At 46.5% G+C, this 8,875-nt stretch overlaps 1 protein-coding gene across 7 annotated transcripts in view; it reads left to right on the top strand.

Annotated features, from left to right (window-relative positions):
• Positions 1-521: 521 nt before the first annotated feature.
• Positions 522-8,875, top strand: part of LRRC3B (leucine rich repeat containing 3B) — a 45,598-nt gene continuing 37,244 nt past the window's right edge. Inside the window, exon 1 of one of the 7 annotated variants that reach the window (XM_054191853.1) lies at positions 522-605. The gene's annotated coding sequence lies outside the window, so the exon portion shown is untranslated. Of the gene's footprint in view, positions 606-682; positions 734-798; positions 921-7,438; positions 7,502-8,875 lie in introns of those variants that run through there. The other 6 variants (XM_054191849.1, XM_054191854.1, XM_054191848.1 and 3 more) reach the window with 6 other exon arrangements.

Below are 8,875 nucleotides of genomic sequence, written 5' to 3'. Positions count from 1 at the left end.
AAACAATTAACCTTACTTATGTTTTGCTGGGGAACCTGGAAGGCACTGGGGAGAGAGACGAACGGCACCCTCAGCCCGCGCTCCGTGGTCCGGCGGTGCTGCCGGCAGGCGACCCTACAGCCGGGGCGGGGGTGGGGGGGAGACCCAAAACCAGTCCCGGGGAGGGACAGGCACCATCACCCCTCCCAGGGGTGGGGGTGGGGGGGTGGCAGGGCTCTCCCTCTGCCCCTAGGGCCAGGGGGGGAGACCCAAAACCAGTCCCGGGGAGGGACGGGCAGCATCACCCCTCCGGGGTGGGTGGGGGGAGCAGCTCCCCGCGGTACTGTGGGAGCGAGAGGGGAGTCTCCTCCTTCCCTCCCCTCCCCGCCCCGCTCTCTCCTCCCTCCCTCCCTCCCTCGCTGCCTGCCTCCCTGCCTGCAGCCGCAGCGCAGGGGCAGGAAGGGAGCGGCGGCGCGGCAGGCAGAGCCGCTCGGCGGAGGCAGCAGGGCTGGCGGGCGAGCGGGCGGTGTGGCTGCGCCCGGGCCCCCGCCGCCCCGGCCCCGGCCCCGGCCGCGCCGCCGGCAGGCTCCGCCCGTCGCTCCCATGGCGCGGCGGCCCGGCGCCAGGTGAGGCTGCGCTGCCTGTTGCGCCGCTGGGGCGCGGGGTAGGGGGGGGGGGGCCCGAGCCGAGCCGAGCCGAGCCCCGCCGAACCGAGACGCCGCGAAGTTTTTGCGGGAGGGCGCCGCTCCGCCGTGTGAGTTGCGGGGCCCGGCGGCCGCGCTTGGGTGGGGAGGGGGCGGTATCGCCGGGGGGAAACTCGACGGGGAGGGAGGGAGGCGAGCAGCGCTGCGAAGGGCTACCGCCGTGCCCTGCCACCTTGCCCAGCACTGATCGGGGGATACTCCCTCCCCCGGCCCGTGTTGGCGAGCCCTCGGCGACCCGTGAGTGCTGGGAGGGGAGGCGACGGGGTCGGGGCTCCGCCGAGGCAGCGGGGGGTGGTGGGGAGGGCATGGAGGGGCGGAGGCTGCTGGGAGGGGGCTGCCACCCCCAGGCTTGGGAGCCAGCGAGGGATTTGAGCCCCGCGCCTCCCCCCGCCGCCCCATCCCGTACCGGACCAGCATCAAAAAAGAGGGAGGGAAAAGAAATGAGCACCCCCATATGTCTGGGTTTCCGAGGCGGCTGGTCGCGGCTCTCCCCGGCCGTGTGCGGGGCGGGCTGCCGGAGGTCGCGCTGATCAGCATGCAGGCGGCGGCCGGGGCGCGGAGCGGGGCGCGGGGCTGGCGGGGGACGGGGGTAGGCGGCGGGGAGCGGGGGGAAGGAGACGCCGTATGTGTCGCCGTGGGGTTTTTCCCCTTTTGAGACCGACCAGGACCAGTTGCTACGGAGCAGGCGGCGGCGGCTGCGATGGGGAGGGAGAGGGCAGCTCCCGCTGAAAGCCAGCAACAAATGGCAGCGGGCGGGCTGCGGGGGCAGCGGCGGTGCCTGCGGGGGCAGCGGCGGTGCCTGCGGCGCCCAGGTGAGCCGCACCGCCCCGGGCCGCCCCCGCTGCCCGCCGGGGCACCGACCGGGACCGTAAGCGGGGGCTGCCCGGGCTCCCCGAGCGGCAGGTGCAGCCCCCCGGTGCGAGCTGGGCGAGCGCTGCCTAGGCGGGGGGATCCCGCGGCGGCGGGGGGCCCGGCGGTGGCCCGGCGACCCGAGCAGGGCACGGCCGCCGCCTTCGAGCCCGCGGGGAAATGTGATGGCTCGCAGTAAGCGGGTACCAGATACTCGGGGGAGGGGTGTGCGTGTGTGTGTGGAAGCGGCGGGCTCTTCTCTCGCCTTTCTGGCAATTGACACGTTCAGAATTCCCCTCTCCCAAAAATTTGGAAAATGTCTCGGATGCGCCAGCGGGAATTTTTCTTTCCTTCTTGGCTTCTGCCTTCAGAAATTAAGAAGGTTTTGGGAGTATCTGTTAGAAAATCGCAAAGTGATTCAGGCTGCAGCTTATCAGCCGGTCTTTCCGAGTGTCCCTAGACAGCAGAAATGGTGTGGTTACAGAATAAAACAGACAAATAACTTGGAAAGCGTGAATAAATTAACTACTTAGGGAGTCAGAATGAAAAGCGGGCAAACAGCATTTACTGCTCCTTTCACAGAAGTGAGCACAGAGGTATTTACCTATATATGAAAATGACAAAATAAGCTAATGCTTTTGAGATGGTTGTAAATTAAAAAAAAAAAAAATAATAACCATGAGAAAATGTTACAGATTTGGCAAGGAAAGGAAAATGAGTACTTTTAGAGCCGAAAGCTCTGACTAGGGTAGCCTTTTCTGAGTGCTGAAAAATAACTGGCAACAATTTCTTCTTGTGGTAATCTGTCTAATAATTTGTCCATTTAAATTGCAAGGTGTGTGTCACGCCCCACTGAAAGCAGTACCTTGAAGGCTTTGATGTAGAGCACCACAGTGTTCATATGGCTTACCCAATTATATTATTCTTAATAATCTAATTAAAAAGGACAGGCACACCATAGGCTTCTAGTTTGATTTAGAGGGAAAGAAAGTATTTAAGCTGTAGAGTGAACTAATTTGCAAACCTTTGCTAGGTTCAGAGTCTTAATTTTCTAGTTTAAATATTAAAATTGCTTGGAATTAATTATAACAGTGCGATTGCTTAGCAGATTGTGCAGCCTTTACTTGCACAAGTTACCATGGGTTTCTATGGGATTACTCCTACAGGTAGTATTCTGATGACTCAAGATAGCAGGATTGGGCCCATTTTCAGAGAGTTCCAGCATATGGCACTATGTGGGGATGCTGCTGTTGGCACAAAGTCTTTGACTTTGAGGGGAGAAGAAATTAGGGTTAAGTCCAGATCTCCTACATTTGTTCAGCTATTGCTGGTTGGGTCCCTGAGCCCTGATCTTGCTTTTCCCAAGGTCCGCTGTAAAATTCGCGCCAACTTGAGTCCAACTAAGATGAGCTCCTCTGGGTGATTGTAGTTTCCCATTGCTTTAGGGTGAGTTGAAGCTGTTCAGTGTCTTGGAGATCGGGGTCTGAGTGAATGAGAAAGAGGACTGTATCTGCAACTGTCAAGAATTGACGTGTTTTGCCACAAATGAGAGATTAATCGAAAAAGGAGTGTCGTTTAATAGGGATATACATTCGTGCTCTGGATCCAGCACTGTGCTAGTAAAGTCCATGACAGCTTTGCCACAGAAAAACATAATAGCAAGACTTTTAAGGATACATTTGTTATTTGTCTCTGCTGTGCGCTTTACGGGGTCCGTATTTCAAATCTTTTGGGAGGCAGGAATCTTTTTCTGCTCACACTGAAGCCGTGTTAGAGTAACTTCAGAGCAAACACATAATCCCTCAACTCAAGAAATAACCTCCAAGCAGTAGAACTGAAATTTATAAAATTCAGCCTTACCCATAAGTGCAGACCTGGGTGTCTAAACCCAGAGGAAATGTATTGCTTTATTACAAAACCACATTTAGATCTTCAGTTTAATAATAAGGCACTTCTGAATTTTGCTTTTAAGGATATTTCCTGTCGCTTCACTAGGAATATTTATGAGAGTAACACACGAGATATGTGGCTCATTGGCAGGAAGATTTTAAACTTTTTAATGAAATGAATAAGCAAGCAGGAAAACACGTAGAAATATTTGTTTTTCCAATTTCATTCATTAGAAGATGGAGTAAGGTAGGTACCTTTTCTCAGCGTAGAATATTACATCTGCAGTCACTTCTAGGATTTATATGTAACTATTGTCCTTGTCATCTGCATGCGTGGTCTTTGGATCAGTCCTCACTTGAGAATGCAGATTAAATTAATGTTCTGTGGCTAGCAAAATAATCTTATTGTTTTGCTTCATCCAGTAAAATGTGCTAGTAAATAGTGAGAGAACTCTTATGCAGCTATGAAATTCAAGAACTTATAATAATGCTAAATAGAACCTTATTTTAAAATGATGGTATTTTGAGCCAAGAGTAAATTATTTGAGTTCATGGAACGTGTAGCATTTACCTTGGCTTGTTTGGCCAAGCCTTTTTAAATATTATTTTATTTTCTAAAAGTAACCTCCAGAAAGTGCAGATGTGGTAGAAGACCTCCGTGCTGGCATGAATCAAATGTCAATATGTCTACAGACACTACAAGCAATAAGGATATAAGAATTTCTAAGCACATTCAATAAGTATTTTGAAATGGATTACAGTCTGTAAATACATGCATGAGCAGGGTGTGCCTTCTGCTCTTAAATCCAACGTGCTATGAGTGAAGTAGCATCAAATTTAGAGTTGTTGTCTTCTGGTGAATTTAAATCTCTGCTTCTAGTTTTAATCTAGCACTTTTCATACTGTAGTTTCTGTGCTTCCCTTGTTCTGGTGCAGTTTGCTGGTCTGGGTGTACAGCGGACACCCGGGTGCATCCCAGAGAAGCAGCAGCATGATGTGGTGCCAGTTCTACTCGCCGCTTCATCAGAGCTCATGGTTTAGATGAGCAAGTGCCAAACCCACTTGCATTGCTTACCCCTGTAGACTAACCAGCATTTGTAGCTGGCGCTGCCTCGTTTCACAGGGAGACTTAGTTTGAACTTTGAAGAAAAAACACAAAGCTTACTGCTACTGAACAAGAAAGTAATTTTTATTCCTCTCCCCCACGGATATTCAAATGCTCTATTGAGCACCTTCACCAAACACATTTTTGAAAAAAAAAATAGCTTCTTTCTGCACTGACTTCAATACTGGATATGGGAAAAGCCTTTTACTGTAAAGGTCGGCGCAGCTCCCGAGTCCTGCTTTCCATCAGCAAGGAAAAGGCAGTGGTAGCTGAACTGGAATGGGTTTTCTCTTTCCCCATACAAGTGTGAACCTGTACAGGGATGAAAAAAGAGAGAGAAGTGGAAACGGATGAAGGCGGCCAGATGCCCTCGAAACAGGGGAAAAGTAAGAGACAGCAAGGAGAAAGGTAGCGGCTGAACTGGGCGGTTTGACCTCCCAAAGGTCGGAGGGATTGATGGAGGGGTCAGTGAGGTTGCACCGTAGCCCTCTGGCTCGGCTCCCTGCTGTGCCATGGGCTTGCCGGGGGACTTCAGAAGAGATGTTTTGGTTGATTTCAGTGGGACTAGAAGCCTTGCTGAGGGATTGAACTTGGCTTTTTGTGTCTCAACTCCACAGATAGAAAGGAGATAAAAATCGAGTAAACGGGTCTGGTAAAAGGCCTTTTCAGAGATACATTGAACTGGATAATTGGAATTTTTACTTAAGCAGAGCTGAAAATTAGCGCTACAGATCTTGATATGCTTGATTAAGGTTTACCTCCACGTTTCAGGGTCAGTTCCACTAGCTAGTGTTTTAAATGAATTTTGTCCTAAATTAATATCTGTTTCATAAAGGTGCTAATTTACCCTTTGAGAAGAAGAAAAAAGTTGATCTCTGCCTGGCAAATAATACTATAAAGATCTGATAACAAGAGAAAGTGAAAGGTGATAGAAGTGAGTGATAGCACGTAAATGGGATGCTACTCTGGCTTGGAAGCAGGAAAGCAAATGGAGACTATTTAATTATTCAAGGAACAATAAATGAAAAGTCGGCTTACAAAGTGACAGTAAAAGGAGAGACAAACAGAATAAAAAGAAAGTTGGGAAAGGGAAGCAATGCATGAAGAAAGTAGAAGGTGGACAGGGAGGGATCCAATGGGGCAGGGGATGGATTTAAAATTTCCGTGGAGTTTTCAATTGGAAAATATTATCTGTATAAATCTGTATATCACAGTGCTTACATAACAACCTGTATTTTACTGAAACTGTGGAAGTCGGACGCAGGGTGGGTGGTCTGGGGGGGTTGGGTCCCTTCATGTTCCTGCTTCGTCCTTTGGATGCACAACCTCAGTTAAGAGGGTGTGTGTTTTTAAAGGTGGCATGCCTTCGTGACAGGCTGTCTTAGGAGGTATGCATTGTGGATGCTGTTAGTTTTAATGGCGTTGTCATTTTCTTTTCTGTCAAAGGCGCAGTGAAAGTTACCTCTCCTTCCAACAAATAATAGCATTGATTTTAGAGGGAATGTTTTTTTGCAGTTTACCAAAACTGGGTCACATACTTTTGCTACTGTACTAACTAAAAATATTTGGTATGTAAAGATCATGAGTATTCATCACTTCATTAGAGTGCGTGAATGACTGACTATTTAATGTGCTTGTACTGGGAGTTAGTGGGACACGTGAAGAGCATGTGAGGGTTGTTTCCCTCAGCTAGATTACAAACGTGTATGTCTTTGGCAGAATTTGCTTCATGCAAAGTACTTTTGTAGTACTTACAAAGTACATATTTTTATGTGCGTGTGAATAATTTGCAGCAAAGGGGTGAAGCCTTTGGACATTCAAATGAATCTATGCTGTTTGCTATTGTAAAAGCATTATAATTAAAAAGAAACAAAAGCCCTGGGTGTACAGTGTTCAGTTCATGCAGGTACTCCTCCTCCTTTAAGAGCAGAGGCAAGTACTTCTTCCTCTTAGAAGAGAAACTACAACAAAAATTTTATATGAAGTTGCTTGCTAGGTCATATATGGTTAAGCAAGCAACGGCGATTATATATCTTGCCGATGAAACTTCAGCTTATGAATATTAAAACCAAAATAAGTCTAAGCTACCGGTGTTTTAATTTTTGACTGGTTTATGTATTTTTATTTTGTGTTGGGAAATGAAAATTGGTGCAATCTATTTAGACCTCCATTTAAATTATTTTTATTTTTTAATTCTTCGTGTAGCAGTACTTGTGTATTGTTTTCAATACACTCTTAACTTCAAAAAAACCCAAAACACACCAAAAAACCTTTTCATATATTTCTAAACACAGATGCTGTAATGCTTTTTTTAGTCTGAAGTTTTATTTTGAAATGGTGATGTTCTGTTATACTTTCCTCCATCTAGGCAAAAATGGTATTTGCCAAGAACAAAAATCTTTAATCAACATGTGCAAATCTAGGGGTTTCAGAAGAGAGAAGATACTCAAAGGCAGGAGGCTGTTCACAAGACTAGGAATCAGTAAATCCAGGGGCCAGTCTTTATAGCAAGTGTGTGTGTGTGTGTGTGTGTGTGTTGTTTGGGTTTGGGTTTTTTTTCCTAGATTTGCTGGAAACGGTCTTTAAAATTTATCTTGATTCCTGTGTATTATTAAACATAATTTATTGTTATTAGTGTCAAAAGAGAGAATGACCCTTAGTTCTTTTCTCCTGAAATGAAGTTAACAGAGTACAATTGGCACTGCAACCTTCAAATAGTCAGACAGTGTTTCTAAACGTCCTTTTTGCCCTTGTTTTCAGCTTTGTTGACACTTGAGTCATTGAGATGAGAATTGGTGACTTTTGAACAGTCTATTTTTAACAAATTTTATAATAGAGTATTGCTGTTCATCCATAGTGTTGGTCCCAATCTGCGCAAGCACTGAAAGGGAAGGCATGTATCAGAGGAGAACTGCTTTTAAGGACTCATGTTTGAGTTTTGCTGGTCTCTGGGTGTGCCTGGTCCTGCTCTGTAGGTAAGAGTATCAATCTTCACTCTGCTGCTGCAAGGATATCTCCTCCTTTTTAAAGCTGAGAGATTCCAAACTGTTTCCAAGAAATGGTCCCCATCACGTTATAAAACGGGATATGAATGGGAAATTGTTGTTTTCTAGGATTTTCAAATTTAGAGTGAAACAACTTCCAAAACATCAGATCACAGTATTTCTCAGAGCTTCAGTTGTCACTTCTCACACACTGTGCGTCACTGAAGCACACCAATTCAAGTAGAATAAGAGCTTTTCAGCTTTGACTTAAAAGCAGCACAGGGATGACAGCATGCGGTAAATGGGCAATTCTTTCCCTTTAAGTACGTATTGAGCCTGCAAAGCTGAGATGTCGTGTCCCTGCAGACCAGATTTCTGATCCCATTCTTGGTTTTAAGAAAGCAATGACTGTTGTCATTGAAGAGTTAATGATTTCTGTTAAGAAAATGTATTGGTCGTTCTCTGTTTCCAGAATCTTTCACGGTTTTTGCCCTTTGACAGAAGACATTGTGTATGTATTCTGCTCATCGTTTTCATCAATTACATGGTATGCTTATTGGCAGCTCTCATGCATAAATACTTATTTTGCTAGAGTAGGAGATGACAGGATTTAGACATGTAAGAAACCTAAATCTTTGGCTCAGAAAAAATTCCTGATGGATACAAATGGTATTTCAATAACTTTCGATCCAAGAACTTTTCTTGCAAAGCGACATGACTGTTCTTCTTGCCAGTCACGGCAGGTGCTCCATCTGTACAAATGCTGCCCAATTTGAACCAGTCAAGCTTAACGTGTTTTTTTCCCACTATCTGCCACATTTTCAACAAATTTTCTCAGTTCTTTAAACAAGTGTGAGGCAGCAGTGTGGAACAAAATGGACAGAGGCCAAGCAGTTCCTTAATTATACCAGATTTTTTTTAACACATTGAACAACAACAGTCAACTGTGCAGTGTCAGTAGCATTGCAGCTTCCCTTGGTTGTGAGCGGGGGGCGGGGGGAAGAGATATTTGCATGAATCTGTTAAAAATTGAATGCGTGCTGTTGTATTGTCTAATATCATCTCAGCCCTTCTCATTGTCATGCTGCATGAACAACTATGAACGCATCAGCTGTGTGCTGTTCTTTTGATCTGGTTTGTGCAGCAATAATTGATGTACCCTCTCGCATTCAGGCTTTGTTGTCGGAGAATGGCTCTGTCTTGCAAGCTCGCCACAGGGATATTTGCTATTACACCTTTGCCACTGATTTCAGCTCGCAAATGTGTATTTATTTTTAACATACAAAAAGCTGTTATGCTGGGGATATTTCTTGATATGAAATCAGACTGCAGATCAGATCCGATAAAATATGTTTCGCATTAATT

This window comes from Rissa tridactyla, chromosome 2 (assembly GCF_028500815.1).
Source record: "Rissa tridactyla isolate bRisTri1 chromosome 2, bRisTri1.patW.cur.20221130, whole genome shotgun sequence".
Taxonomy (NCBI): Eukaryota; Metazoa; Chordata; class Aves; order Charadriiformes; family Laridae; genus Rissa; species Rissa tridactyla.
Note: the sequence above shows the minus strand (reverse complement) of the source record. Positions and strands in the feature narration are given on the sequence as shown.